This window comes from Canis lupus, chromosome 5, assembly GCF_048164855.1.
Source record: "Canis lupus baileyi chromosome 5, mCanLup2.hap1, whole genome shotgun sequence".
NCBI classification, from domain to species: domain Eukaryota; kingdom Metazoa; phylum Chordata; class Mammalia; order Carnivora; family Canidae; genus Canis; species Canis lupus.
In genome coordinates this window covers 38,355,942-38,371,189 of record NC_132842.1, presented here as the reverse complement: position 1 = coordinate 38,371,189, position 15,248 = coordinate 38,355,942, and the positions used below count along the sequence as shown (strand labels likewise).

The window sequence follows — 15,248 nt, the reverse complement described above, 5'->3', positions numbered from 1 at the left end:
AGTTGTATAAATGTCCTTCAGGCTTCACGTCTGTCAAACAGGGACAGTAATACTGACATCACAGATCTATTTTAAAAAATAGATGAAGCAAAGTATGTGAGATGCCTAATGTGCCATCTGATCCAAAGGTTTTCTAAACTGGAAAAAAAGGTAAGCCAAAAGTGAGCCAACAAGTCTTGTTTCTAGCTGTCCAATTTCAAACCTCTCTGAACCACTGTGAGGAGACAGAAAACTGGGCCACCCTGCAGTTCTCTTCCAATCCCCACTCTGAGAACCCAAGGTCTGCTTCTTCTGGGAAAACTAATGTCTTCATTAGTTTTCAAGATGCATCAAAACTACCAGAGATGCCAAGGAAAACCATGCAAGTATTTCAGATTGATTATGTAAGAGACTCAGAAAAAAAGGTGGCCTAACCAACATACCCGGGTAAGAGCATTTAGCTCCTGCCTTATAGATTATCCAATTAAAATATGCAGAGCAAGGAAAATATATTTAAAGTTGTAAATAAAAATAAATAAATAAATAAATAAATAAATAAAGTTGTAAATAATTTGTAGGACTCCTTCAACACACAGGAAAAAAAGCTGTCACGCTTTATGGAAGCCAGACCCCCTCTCAGAGAGAAGAAATGAACCTTAGGCTCAGTGAGAAGTGGAAACCTCAGAGAGCTCACGAAGTGAGTGAGGCAGCAGCATGGCACTGCCAGTGCAGAGCCCCTGTGACTTCACTGCCGCCCAGGGTGCCTGGCTCTGGCATTAAACAATAGGGGAGGGCGGAGTCTGTGGAATGGGGTCAGATATCCTGCCTTCTCAAACAATGCAGACCTCATGTCAAAGTACTCAAAGATTCCATCCTTGAGAGAAACAGGAAAGGGTACTGAAATTGAACCCAGATGGCATGAGTTTGAATCCTGGCTTTGCCACTAACTACACCTGTGAATTATTTAACTCTGTTTATTTAACTTCCTGATCTCCAAAATGGGTATAAAAACAGAGCAATCTTAGAGGGTTTTATGAGGATTATACGCATTAATACAACTGAAAAATATTGATCACAACAAGCACTCAATTAAATGAAAGCGTTGGTCATCCATTATTGAGCTTTTCTTATGTACCATATGCCAACCATACATTGCCTAACTTGGTCCCCCAAAACCCTGTGAGCCACTCAAAGTAAAGCACGAAACCTCTATGCCCTCCCTAAACACAGTAAAGTACTCCATAAAGGCAACCCACTCCTATTAGCATTACCAAACCAAATCCAAAACTGCTTCACAAAGTTCTGAAAAGACACCTGAGTAAATGAGTCAAAGAAAATCACCAATTAGGCATCTTTTTGGTAATATATAAATCAAGTATCTTTGATAAGTCAGAGACTCTTCTTGTATCAAACAGCCTTTCTGTTACTCAGATTATTTCATCTTAATACAGATTCTGGGACCAACCCAAGAGTAAAATGTAAAGGCCTCCTGACCTGGTCCTGGTAGTCAAGGACCAGAATAAAAGAGAAGGAGTAGCTGACAGTTTCAGATAGAATGTGCTTTTAACCACAGCCATTTAAACTCCAGAATAGTGTTCAGGTTGTTAAACCATTAGCTTTAAATCACTTCTTGAGGGATCCCTGGATGGCGCAGCGGTTTGGCGCCTGCCTTTGGCCCGGGGCGCGATCCTGGAGACCTGGGATCGAATCCCACATCGGGCTCCCGGTGCATGGAGCCTGCTTCTCCCTCTGCCTGTGTCTCTGCCTCTCTCTCTCTCTCTCTCTCTGTGTGACTATCATAAAAAAAAAAAAAAATTAAAATAAATAAATAAAATCTTTAAAAAAATAAAATAAAAAAAATAAAATAAAATAAATCACTTCTTGAGATAAGCTGAGATGTCAAACAGTGAAGGAATATCAAGAAAAAGAAAAAGACGTGGTAAAGGGCAAACAATGTTTGCCAAACCAAAAAAGGTCAAGCCCTAAAGGCACTTTTATTTGTGACCCAATTCTCTTAAAGCAAATGAAGATAAAAATGAATCCCCTAACTGGCCCTGGTGACTTTGCTCTGTCAAGTGACAGTCTTCACATGTGAACCAGGTGGAACAAAGCCTCAACAATGCAAATACAGTTTTGTGTTAATAACCTTGGCCTACACAGTTTTAGTACTCTTCAAATGATATGATATATGCTGTTTGATGCTCACATATATTTAAAGCAAGCTCCTCTGCAATGTGACTTTGACATTTTCCCATCCAAAGGTGGAGTCTACTTTTCCCCTCCCCTGTATCTGGGTTGGCCTTGTGACTTGCTTTGGCCAACAGAATGTAGCAGAACTGGTGCTGTGCAAACTGCATAGCCCAGGCTTCCAGAGGAACTGAGACCTCAACCTTTGCACTTTGGGACACTTTTCTAAGACAGCCTTACCACAGACAAGGCCAGGAAGAAAGACTATACAGGGAGATGCCCTGTTCCAGCCTGAATCCAGCTGCATGAGTGAACCCAGGATAGGCCAAGAAAAGCTCTCGCTCAATCCCCTGCGTCCTAAGAAACACAAATGTTCTGTTTGGTGAGCTTTATTATACAGCAATAGATGAAGGATATTGGTATGTTACCTGGAATTTACTTAATTTTAAAAACAAGTTTCTAGAGGGAATGTGGGTGGCTCAATCAGTTCAGTGTCTGACTCCTGATTTCAGCTCAGGTCATGATCTCAGGGTTGTGGCATTAAGCCCCCACGTCAGGCTCTGGGCTGGGCATAGAGTCTGCTTGAGATTCTATCACCCTCTGCCCTTCCCCCCTCTAAAAACAAACAAAAACAAATTTTCAAACAGTTTGAAACTTATAAAACTCAACAGGAGGCAAAATCTAGATCACTGGAATTCAGAAGTAATAGTTATCTTCAAAGAGCAGGGATGGGGTGGATTTAAGAAAGGAGCTTTATGGTATGCTGATATTTTTTATTTCTTGGCCTGAGTAGTGATTACATGGATGCATTCACTTTGTGCCAATTTTTCAAGTGTGCACTTCTAGGCTGTGTATTTTTTCTGGATGTATACTTAACATACATTTAAGATCAGTTAAAATAAGCCTCTCTTGGCAAATCTCTTTGAAAAGAAGTGTTATGTGCCTTAAGAAAATAAATCATGGTCACAATTTTTTGACTATTGGTCAAAATCTCCTCAGAGAAGCCTATAACATACACAAATCCAGCTTTAAAAAATTAATTTTTTTAAATTTATTTATGATAGTCACAGAGAGAGAGAGAGGCAGAGACATAGGCAGAGGGAGAAGCAGGCTCCATGCACCGGGAGCCCGATGTGGGATTCGATCCCGGGTCTCCAGGATCGCGCCCTGGGCCAAAGGCAGGCGCTAAACCGCTGCGCCACCCAGGGATCCCCAGCTTTAAAAATTAAACATCACTTGTTACATATGAACAAGTTTCTTCCTTGTCAAAAATATGACCCATTTATGAGTCAGTATAAAAATGCCCCAGAACCCCAGCAAACTTTGTAATGCCTAGGCCAAAATATTTTCAATTGCTGGTTTAAAATCTCCTTATCAGGGATCCCTGGGTGGCGCAGCGGTTTGGCGCCTGCCTTTGGCCCAGGGCGCGATCCTGGAGACCTGGGATCGAGTCCCACGTCGGGCTCCCGGTGCATGGAGCCTGCTTCTCCCTCTGCCTGTGTCTCTGCCTCTCTCTCTGTCTCTGTGACTATCATAAATAAATAAATTAATTAATTAAAAAAAAATTTAAAATCTCCTTATCATTTTGGAAAGACTGTATAAGCCACATAAAAGGAAAAGGTCCTCAGAGCTTCCGTCTCACAGATGTGTCTCCCTTCGAGCTTACACCAACTCCAAGGGCACATCTCGTTCTCATCCCACTGTCTCCAGCCCCAGTATCCAAACGCAAAAGCCAAGCACAGTCACTTGTTCACACAGAAGAGACTCAACATATGTCTGTGGTTGGTTTGATGTCCCCAAATACCTTAACAGTGTTTATGTCCTTTGACTAATTCGCCTTTAAGTAGTCTATTCAAAGGAAATGCCTTTAAACAGAGCCAAAGATTTATGGATGAAACTATCAATCGAGTTCTCTAAACTAGCAAAAAATTAATGGAAACACTCTATATGTTTCAAGTTAGGAGATTAGATAGGGAAATTAATGCACAGACATTTAGAAGGACACAAAACATTTAAAAAGAGAAAGGAAATTCTCTCTTTGTGGTGGAATTATGACTGTTCCTACTTCTTTACAATTTTCTGTACTTCTCAAATTTTCTATAGGGAACAGGTGTTTTTCACTTTTTATTTTTATAATCAGAGAGGGAAAAAAGTAAAAAACTGGAGGAAAATGTGTTAAACTGAAGATGATAAACATTACAATCTATTTCTCTTTCAGGATCCATTTATGACTTTATCAGTTATTCACATCCCTTGCCTAAATAATCATGGTAGCGACATACATACTTTGAACATTTAATCAGACTCAACTTCCACTGAATCACAAAAATCTATTTATCTTTCTTCCCCTCTAGGTTCTGAGCTCTTCATTACCTTTGTAAACTCAATGTTCAACACAGTCCCCTGCTCTTAATGAGTGTTCAATACTTTTGACTGAAAGCTACAGATTGTCAGGGTAAGGGCAAAAGGATTTACCCACCCTGCATGGCAGCAAAGGCCTCATTTCCCTGTGTGTCCCATGCCTGCCACATGAAATATCTACAATAAGTTACTTGTTATTTGTATTAGTCAGCTCACGCTGGCATAAGAAAATACCATAGACTAAATGGCTTCAACAACAGGTATTCATTTCTCACAGTTCTGGAGATTCAAAGTCTGACATGAAGGTGCCAGTATGCTTGGGTTCTGGGGAGGGCTTTCTCCCTGGCTTTCAGGCAGCTGCCTTCTTGCTGTGTGTTCTCACAGCCTTTCCTTTGTGCATGTGCAGCAGGAGAGGGAGCCAGAGACCTCTGATGTCTCCTCTTCTAAGGACGCTATTCCAATATAAACCAACCTTTATTATCTCATTTAACCTTAATTACCTTCCTTATAGGCCTTATCAAATATAGTCACACTGGGGATGAAGGCCTGAACATGTCAATTTGGGGAGAGGAGATACATTTCAGTTCATAAAATTATTAAATGAAAACTGACAATATTTCACTTCACCAGTGGACCAGTGAGAGAATACCAAGAGAGTACCAAGAATACCAAGTGACTATCAGAACAACAGCCTGAAAAACTTCATCCCCTGTGTCAACTGATGGGGTACACCAAAGGACAGGTATAATAAGGGTTTTGGTAGGTATTCATAATTTGATGCACAATAAGAAACCAAGGAAGGACTTGAGTGCAGATGGGATATGCCCAAACCTGTGCTTTGGGAAAATTTGTCAGGGATCAGTAGAAGTCTGGATCCAGAAGCACAAACACAGAAGGTGAGCACTACTATTAGAAGCCATTCGAAGGGTCAGGTGAGCGCTATGGAAGCTGGTAGTAGGAAGAACTATCATGCTAGCAGCAAAGGGAGAAGGTAAAGACCAGATGCAAGGGGCTTCACCAGTGTCAGATCCACAGGAAATTGTTACTACCAACTGGAAAAACAGAGTCACAGGAGGAAAAAGCCGCAAAGATTCTGGAAAGGGTAAAGGGAAGAAGTGGAGAGAGGAGAGATGCACATTCCAAGACCTGGAGCTGGGAGGAAGAGGAAGGCATGTTTGCAGAAGGAAGGGGAAAGCAGTTTGCATTTGACCTGGGTTTAATCTGAGTGCCAGGAGATATCCTGACAGAAATGCTAGTCAGACAGCTGTAAAATGAATACACAGAAGCCCAAAAGAGAAGTCACACCAGAGATGGATACCTCAATATCATGCACAGAAGTAAACAAGACAACTAAAGAATCTCCAGTGAACTGAGCATAGAAACTCAAAGACAATCTTCTCAGGACAACAGCGAAAGAGGCCAAAGAACAGAGGAAAAGAAAAGGGGAAAGTCCAAGGGCACCAGGGTGGCTCAGTCTGAGCATCTGCCTTTGACTCAGGTCATGGTCCAGGAGTTCCGGTGTCAAGCCCCACATCGGGCTCTCTGTTCAGTAGGGAGTCTGCTTCTTCCTCTGCTCCTCACCCTGCTCATGCTTTCTCTCTCGCACATACGTACATACATAAAATCTTTAAAAAAAAAAGAAAAAAGAAAAAAAGAGGAAAGGCCAGAGAGGTAGGAGGACACCAAGGGTAAAGCAGGGCCACACATAAGAAATGTTTCCAGGTACAACAGAGGGCTTAGTACCAGCAGGAGCACAGAGTCATCAAATACACAGAAAAAGAACATTAAGGACTGGTTCTTACATCATAATCGATGGGATCTTTACATGAGTTATTTCAATGGGATGAGAAGAGCAACACAGTGAGCCACAGAAAATGAGAAAGAGACAAACTAGCAGCTGCATCTAGGTGTGTGCCAGCCATCAGGAGAGGAGTTTTGTACAAATTATCATCTTCGATCCTCATAAACACCTCTACAAAGTATGTGCTATTATAATTTGCATTAGAGCATTTTGTGTAATTTTTTTAAATGAAAGAAGCATATCTACAAGATCATATTTGCCTATCTGAAAAAACAAACCTCTCAAACATATTTTGAGGTAACTATGGTGATTGGAGAACATGCATGTAGGTGGAAACAGATATCAAGGAAAATGATACAAACTACAAGGGGTGGAGTATGGAGTGGCCTGAGTGACTCATCACAATGGTCAAAATGTTTTTGATGGCAAATGTATTTAACTCCTGGTGGCTCAGTGGCTTTTGTGAGTGTGTGTACCTCTAACTCCCACAAGAAGTGCTTGGGAGAAAAACACAAAATAATGCTGGTCTGGACAATTAGCCCCTTACAAACTTGTACTATTAGTAACACTTTCTGAATGCTGATTTATTTTAACCCACTTGCACAGCTTTATTAATTAAAAAAAAAAAAGCCTGAGTTCACCAGATCATTAACTGAAAACATCAAGTCTTGACTCACTCATAGGTCATCACAACTATGAAGAAACCAACTTCTGGAATATACTCTCACCAACATCTCAAACCTGTGGAGATTTAACACAAATGGAAAAACTAGGGATTTTGAAAATCCTTCATTTCCCCCGTCTACCCTCTACCACAACTTATTCTTACCACAAAATCTTTCATCCTCACTATGGCCCCTCTCAATAGCACGAATTAAAGAATACATATATCACCTTGCCTTTCTGAACCAGATCTTTAAACCATACTTGATAGTAACGAGCTGTTTTATTAGAACTGTTAAAAAAAGAAATAACACTAGCAATTCAGGGCTTGGAAGGAAACGTAATAATAGTAGCCTCTCTGGATTTACAAAGCCATAAATCTGTGAATGTTGTCTGACATTTATTGAACATGAATAACATCCCCACATGCTGTGATCCTAAGACTTGGCCAGCATTCTACGGAAAAGACTTAAAACTCACAGAGGAAGGCTTTAAAAGGTTCACCCTGGACCAACAACACATCCTAATACCAACCAATTGCCCCATCCTACTATTCTTATCAGGTCAAAAACATCCATCATTTAGCCCTCCCTAAAGTAACAGTATAAAACAGCCCTAAGCTTGAAGGTTGTCTCTACCACTTCCTATGCAACAGTGGCCCATGTGCTGAATCAATTTCATCCTATGCACAATGGGAATAAAATCCCTTCAGAGCATGGAGTTGAAAATGCTAAGTCAATATGGCAGACAACAAGGGGCAGTGGAGAAAGCCAGGCATAGCTGGGCACCCACTCTAGATTCACCATTGTCCACTTGGCTAGTAACTCTGGGAAAGTTAATCATTCCGTTCCTTTAGGCTTCATCTTCCTAATGATCACATCTGATTTTAACCCATTAGCCTTGAAGTCTTACTTTTTTAATCTGGTATGGTAAGTAACCAAAGATAAAGATAACAATCACATCACAATGCATTTCACTCTCTCCCACAATGAGGACCTAAAAAAGTACCCTCTGTTCTGCAGATCTGTAGCTTTTCAAAGTTAATAAAAGGTGGAACTTGTCACAAACTTCTACAGAACCACTCTTTATTGCTTATTTGGATGGAAGAAGTGGTGGCCTCACTGCTATGATCTACTAGGAAAAAAAATACCACCAAAAGCTGATGTTCATTCCTACTGACAAGGGTTTCAAAGAAACTTGACGTGATCCATTCAGAGGGTGACCATATCCAAACTGGGGCAGTTTTGAGAAAAGGGGAGCTATTAATAATCATAATGAGCTAGCAGGTATGACCCAGGACATGTGGTCCTTCCTGGTCAGATTCTTTGCAGGGAGGAAAATAGCATACAGCCTTCTCTCTCCCTTTTAGGAAGTTGCAACCAGAAACCTATAGAATAGAAAGGTTACAGTACCCTCAAAGCTCCTCCCCTCCTTATCATAACCAGCCTTTCCCTGACTCAACAAAAATACATGCCTCACCAGCCCTTACTAACCTATATATCAAACTGTGCCTTTCTCTTGATCACAGTGGCCAAATTCCAGTAATACCAATAGTGGGGATCATTAGCACAAAAGCACTTAGATAAATAAAGCAGCAATGCAGTCATACTAGGACAAGGGTCAGCCTGGTAGAGGAATGAGAGGCCCCTGCTATTTGTCACAATCACCTAGAACACTAGTCCAACCACTGGTACAGGAGGCAAAGTCCAGATCTGGGCAACTACACAGAAGAGCCATGTGGAAGCTCTCCCTTAGAGTGCTGGGGGTGCTGCCAACCCTCAGAAATACAGAGACAATCCCACAGGCAAGTCCTAGTGAAATCAGATCATCCCTGGTCTCACAGCAACGACCCATCAACAGCCCCCCTACACATGTGGGCAAAGCCTTTCTTCCTTAATTAACCCAAAGAAAGATACAGTGTTTTCGTTAAAACTAATTATCGAGAAAAATAAACTCGTGGCAAGATAAACCTTTGGTGAAAAGAGTAACATATTTGTTAATTTTCTTCTCAGGCTTTTCCTTATTTTAGTTTTCTCAATCATGTTAGAAATGACCAGGAAGGTTAACCCAAAGAAAGATAGTGTTTTCATTAAAACTAATTATCGGGAAAAATAAACTCGTGGCAAGATAAACCTTTGGTGAAAAGAGTAACATATTTGTTAATTTTCTTCTCAGGCTTTTCCTTATTTTTGTTTTCTTAATCATGTTAGAAATGACAAGGGAGGTTTAGCTTCTATGTGTTGGGCTTTTACAAAAAAGAATAAACCTATCTTTTTTTTTTTTTTTTAAGATTTTTTATTTATTCATGAGAGACACACAGAGAGAGGCAGAGACATATGCAGAGGGAGAAGCAGGCTCCCTCTGGGGAGCCTAATGCGAGACTTGATCCCAAAACCCTGGGATCATGACCTGAGCCAAAGGCAGAGGCTCAACCACAGTCACTCAGGTGCCCCAAAAGTAAACTAATTTTAATTAATGATAGGCTATAAGCCCAAAAACCTGTGACAAACAAAAAAAAAATTAAATTAGTAAAAGAAGCAGAGTCAAAAATAGTCCTTCCACTAAAGTGCATTCAATTTTCTGCATAAGAAAGGGTGGAAATGTCAAAGAGGACAACACTTTCCATTTTTAACAGATATCTGTCTCCTGAGTATCTCTGGCATTTCATACCACCTGCCTGCCAGAGGCTCCCAGGGAGTTCCAGGCTGAGGATCCAAAAACGCGACAATTCCTACGCATGAAGGAACCTCACAAAGCAAAGCATCTATTTATTCCCCCAAAGGAGAGTGTGTAACTGATCACAGAACAAACCATCTACTAGTCCTACTTCAATCCTTGGTAGACTGAAAGAAACAAAGGGAACAAAGACCAGGAAAAGTAATCTTGAAATTAATTTTGGTGCTGGGAAAGAGGACACAAACTACATTTAAGGAATAAAAGAGGTATCAACACTTCCTGGATGCCAGGGGAAGCCATTAGTTGGTAAGAGCTGATGTTTATTGAGCACTTCCATGTACCAGGCACTATCTGATGTACTGCATACATGCAACAATCCTGAGAGGTAGGTCCTAGTACCACCTTTGTTTTGGAAATGAGAAACTTCAAGCAGTTTCCACAACTGGGGCACCAAAAATTACGGGGCAAAGACAGAAATGGATCCTCACATTAACTCAAGAGCCCACACTGTTGACCTCTATATTATATATATATTCTTCTGTTACTGGTCACCCAGCTGGTGAATGGTAAGATCAGGACTGAAACCCAGGTATTCCTGACCCTTAAAACCCATGCTCTCCACAGTTACTGAAACATGATCACCAGCCATACTGCCCCTATCTCCATCGATACCACACCCTGCTGTCGCCATTAATAATAAAGGGCATCATTTATGGAGGGCTTGCTGAGCCAGGATAAGAAAACTTTGGCTTAGGGGATCCCTGGGTGGCGCAGCGGTTTGGCGCCTGCCTTTGGCCCAGGGCGCGATCCTGGAGACCCGGGATCGAATCCCACGTCAGGCTCCCGGTGCATGGAGCCTGCTTCTCCCTCTGCCTATGTCTCTGCCTCTCTCTCTCTCTCTCTGTGACCATCATAAATAAATAAAAATTTTTAAAAAAAAGAAAACTTTGGCTTAGAGATGTTCATTTGATTCGGATCCCAAACAAGTATGTGGTAGAGCCAGGATTTAAGCCAAGTCTGTTGAACTCCAGAGCTGAGCTCTCAATCCCCCCCAGGAGAAGATAGGGCTGTAGTAAGATTACAACCACAGGGCACAGGACCATACTGTGAACAACCACAGAGGCTAATTCCAGAGGTGGCTGTCACAAAGTCACTGACTCATTCTCACCCAGCACTCCCTGCTTTTTCTTTTACAAAAAAATAGAATAAAAATTCCAGAAGCTCAGCTTTGTTATTCACAGAAGGTTAGAAACAACCCAAAGGGAGTGAAAGACAGTTATTGACAATCTCAGTGACCACAGGTAAGGTGACAATTGACACAAGGGGAAGAAAATGAAAACCTGGAAAGGCAGACACAAAATTACATGGTACATCAATAAAGCACATAATGACAGCCCTGAGTCATCAAGAAAAAAATTGGTTTCTGCTTAAGCATCTTCTGTTTTTAAAAGCAGCAAAATGCCCAACATTTAAGCCAGGTTTTCATCAAATACTTAAAATTTTTCAAGTCTTAGCATTTGAAATAGTAAGAGACACAAGGGTTTGGAGAAAACAGGAATAAAGGACAGTGGACTGCCCTGGGCTTCAGAGCTGATGAGTCCCTTCTACTACCAGATTTCTGTGAGAAAGAACACAATGCGATGATAAGTCATGTGCCTTGAAGCCAGACGATCCTGGGGTGGATCCCAACCACCCCAGTGACAATCTATGTCTGGTTTGCTCAGGAGGATCACCCAGGTACCTGACACACAGAGAACATTTGATAAATGGTTCTTCAATGAATGATCGAAACCATACAGCTTTGGTTACTGTCTTTGAACTTCAACTTGCCATGCTGCAAAGTGGGAATAACAGATCTTACCTACAGTATGGAACTGTGATGAGGACTAATCAGTTTATTATGTAAAGTACCTCCTCTAGGACCTGGATACAAGACTCACTGTGCTGTGAAACCTGGACAGCTAACCTTTAGTTATCTGGAAATACGACCTAGGAAGCAGCCCCCATTCCCAAAGGATAATGGAAAGAGGAAGCCCAAATTCCTTAGCCTGTCAAATATATAAATTAACCAAGTATCTACCCCCTTCCTCTAAAAATAATCCCTAAATTCAACATTGTCTCATTGGTCATTAATAGCCTTATGAGCTAGGAAGATGTTCCAAAATTTACAAGTGAATACATAGAGTTTAGCACTAAGTTTCCTTGGGTTAACTAGCAAATGAACCACAAAAACTAAGACTTCAGACTCTGCTTCCTCCCCCTCTTCATCATCATCATCTCTCAGAGGCCCCTAGAAACTGAATACCCACAGGCATCCTGTGCAGAATTCCACAAATCCCAAGCTGGCTGACTGCAGAACAAACAGCAACATTGTCAAAGGCAGATTTTTAAAACTCTGTTCTGAGCAGTGATTCCATCAAGGACACCTATAAATGATACTTTCTAGCTGGAGAAAAGTTTCCTCCTCTCTGATGTGGAATCTCTGGACAGAAAGAACTTTTTAGAATATTGGCTTCTAACTACTACTTGCTTTATCCTTGAGTTGGTGCTACCAAGTTAGCTTCTCAAAAAAAAAAAAAAAAAGTCCTGAATGTCCCCAAAAGAATTTATTGTCCCTCTCTAAGGAATTACAATAGAAAAATAAGGCCCTTTGGACTTTCAATGGCCTGTGGGCAGGGTAGAGATTAAATCAAAGAAGCCAATGCTGCTCTGGGCTGTGATGCCCAGGCAGTTTCCAGAAAGTGACTGTTGACCTCAGGCCCCATCCAAGGTTCGGTGCTGGTAGGGACAGCCTTCAGACTCCTCGCTCTCAGTCTCCACATCCCCATCCCCAAATCCACCTGCAGCAGGAGGAGCAGTGTGTGAGACCCTGGGCTCCTACCCCAGTGGATGAAAGACAACCAACCACCCTCTTCCTCCAGAACACCTCCCCTCACTCCATGACAATGGAAGCAACACTAATAACACAGATGTTATTACTAATATAGAGCATGTACTGTGTGCTAGATAGCATTATAAGCACTTTAAATGTATTAGTTGATTCAACTCCTATGAAGGACGCTATGTTATAATCCTCAAGAGCACAGAAGAGAATGGTCTTCTTCACCTTTATCTCTAATACTTAGCTGAGCCCACTTCCCAAGCTTGAAGGAGAAACGAAGATGCCTCTTGCTCTTGTTGGAAGGAAAGAACACATCTTTAATACAGAAGACAGGGCATCAATATAAATGAATAGGGAAAAGAGCTGGCCCAAGTTCATTAATTATCCCAGTAAAGGGTACCAGGCCATTTTTTCCCTTTTCTCTTGGCAGTAGCAGAGGGCAAAAGACTCCCAATAAATATTTAACATATGCCAGATTCCTAATTCCTAAAAAAAAAATTTCCTATGTATTCTACTTAAGGCCTAGTCCTCACAGTGGCACTCTTGATGCCCTATCTCATAGTAAGGCCTCCTAGGAAACTCTTTTATAGTCAAACACATTGTGCTTTGATCTCTCATTTCTTACATGCTCCGGAGCCCCACAGAGACACAGCTGTAGGACCACTTTCTGTGGGCGTCTCAACAGTTAAGCATGGTTGCAGCGGCAGTCTTGCCTCCCACCTTTGCTGCCTGTGTAATCAGCCTCCTCCTAATCCTGCCAAGCTCCAAGCTGCCTGGCACCAGAGGCCAGAAGCTGCACATGGGTAATAATTTAACAAATCACCTGTCTGGCTCTCCTGCCAGGACACCCACTCTGAAGCTTATACAGCTGCTGATGCTAGGGCTGCAGCCCTGTGGGATGTCAGCGAAACAGCAGGTACCAGAGCCTCACAGCCCACACACTGTCCAGCTCTATCCTGCCAAAGAAAATCAAGGTGAGGCGTTTGATGAGGGTGACCCTCAGAGACTAAGCCTCCTACGCCCCACCTAGCTCCCTGGGGATTTTAAAATACTGCTATTTTGCCAAATACAGGACTAACAGCTGTGCTCAAGAACACAGCCTGAGCTACAGCACATACCCTCAGGAACCTAGATGGCAGGACTGTTCCAGGATACACCGATAAGACACAAAAAGAGAGCGAAGTGAACTGCCGCTAAAAATACCCCAAAACACTAAAACCTCTGCAGAATTCCATAAACAACCACTAAAAAATGTGACATGAAACTAACTATGGAATCTGTCCCAAAATGCAGGCGTCAAAGCCCAGAGCTGCAGGAAAATAAGGTAAATGGTCCACAAACGATTTACAATACCTACTCATTGTTTTTGCTACCACTGAAAGAAAAGATCTTTTCAGCGTTACAAATAGTGTGCCCAGTATTAAAAAGTGAAAATTCTGCCAGGACTGGCCTTACAGAGTAACAAATCCTTTTGCCCAAAGCAATGGTAAAGGGAAGTTACCTAAGGAGAAACTGCCTTTAAATAACCGTCAGCAAGCTATAAGCTGTTCCAAACAATTATTACTGTCAAATACATGTCAACACACTATGACATTCATAGTAAAGACAGTGTGGATTTTTAGAATAATCTAAAAAAATGTTCCAAACCAGGCTCTCAGTCCTATGTCTTGAGATGGGAAACATGGTTTGTTTTAAATCACAATACTTGCTCATGACCAATGCTTTGAGAGATTGGTTTGTCACCTAACACCAGATAATGACAGGGTGGCACAGCTTATTCCACAAACTACAAGAGCAGGGTCTAAGGTCACAGAGTCCCTACAAGAGGCTAAGACGAACAGACATTGGAGGACTGGGAACACACTCAACAGTCTGGGGCTTTACTTCTACAGAGAGAAAGACATTTCTCTCTCTTTATTTATAAAATAACATCTTATATCTGCATCTGTTTATCATTTGAAAAGAGCCAACCAGAAGCAATATCCCATCATTCTCTGTAGGTCAGCACCCTCACCTGAGCAGAACTGGATGCTCCTGTATTCAACACCAGCTTCAAGGTCTCCTGGCCTGGGGGGGGGGGGGGGGGGGTCCAACCTCTGCTCCACCCTCACCAGCTGAATGACACTGGCCAAATTACTTGATAAATTTCCTCACCTGTAAAATGGGAATAGTGATTCCACTTGCCTCATAACGTTATTGAGAGAAATGACAGAATGTATTTAAAGTGCTTAGCACAGTGCCTGTCTCACAGAAAGCACTCAATAAATGACAGCATTTCAACAAATGGAGGCTCACTTGTGAGCTAGAACACAGACTAGTAAAAGTGGTTAACCCACTCTGTCATTCAACAAGTATTTGTTGACTGGTCCCCTGTGTGCCAGGCACTGTGCTAAAGGTTAGAGATAAACAGTGAATAATGTGGGGCTCAAACTTCAACAACTCCAGGGCACTGGGGAGACAGTCATGGAACCAATACAGCATCCAAGGTTTCAGATGAGGACAATAAAACAGTACAAATGGCTTATCATATTTTAGAATGAATCTTAATTGTGACATGGGTATATATATATATATATATATATACACACACACACACACACACACACACACATATATCAGATATCTTATGTTCATTCCCTACATAGGAATTTAAAATAAAAAATATTAAGATTCACCCTACACTGTTTTTGCCAACACACC

The 15,248-nt window shown here is 41.6% G+C and overlaps 1 protein-coding gene and 1 long non-coding RNA gene across 16 annotated transcripts in view; one reads left to right on the top strand and one right to left on the bottom strand.

The window, feature by feature from the left end:
* ARHGAP26 (Rho GTPase activating protein 26) overlaps positions 1-15,248 on the bottom strand; it is a 418,456-nt gene that overhangs the window by 353,481 nt on the left and 49,727 nt on the right. The window lies entirely within an intron of this gene.
* LOC140633575 (uncharacterized) lies at positions 3,760-10,535 on the top strand. The gene is made up of 2 exons (XR_012031157.1): positions 3,760-6,506; positions 7,012-10,535. It is a non-coding gene; the product is annotated as an uncharacterized lncRNA (long non-coding RNA).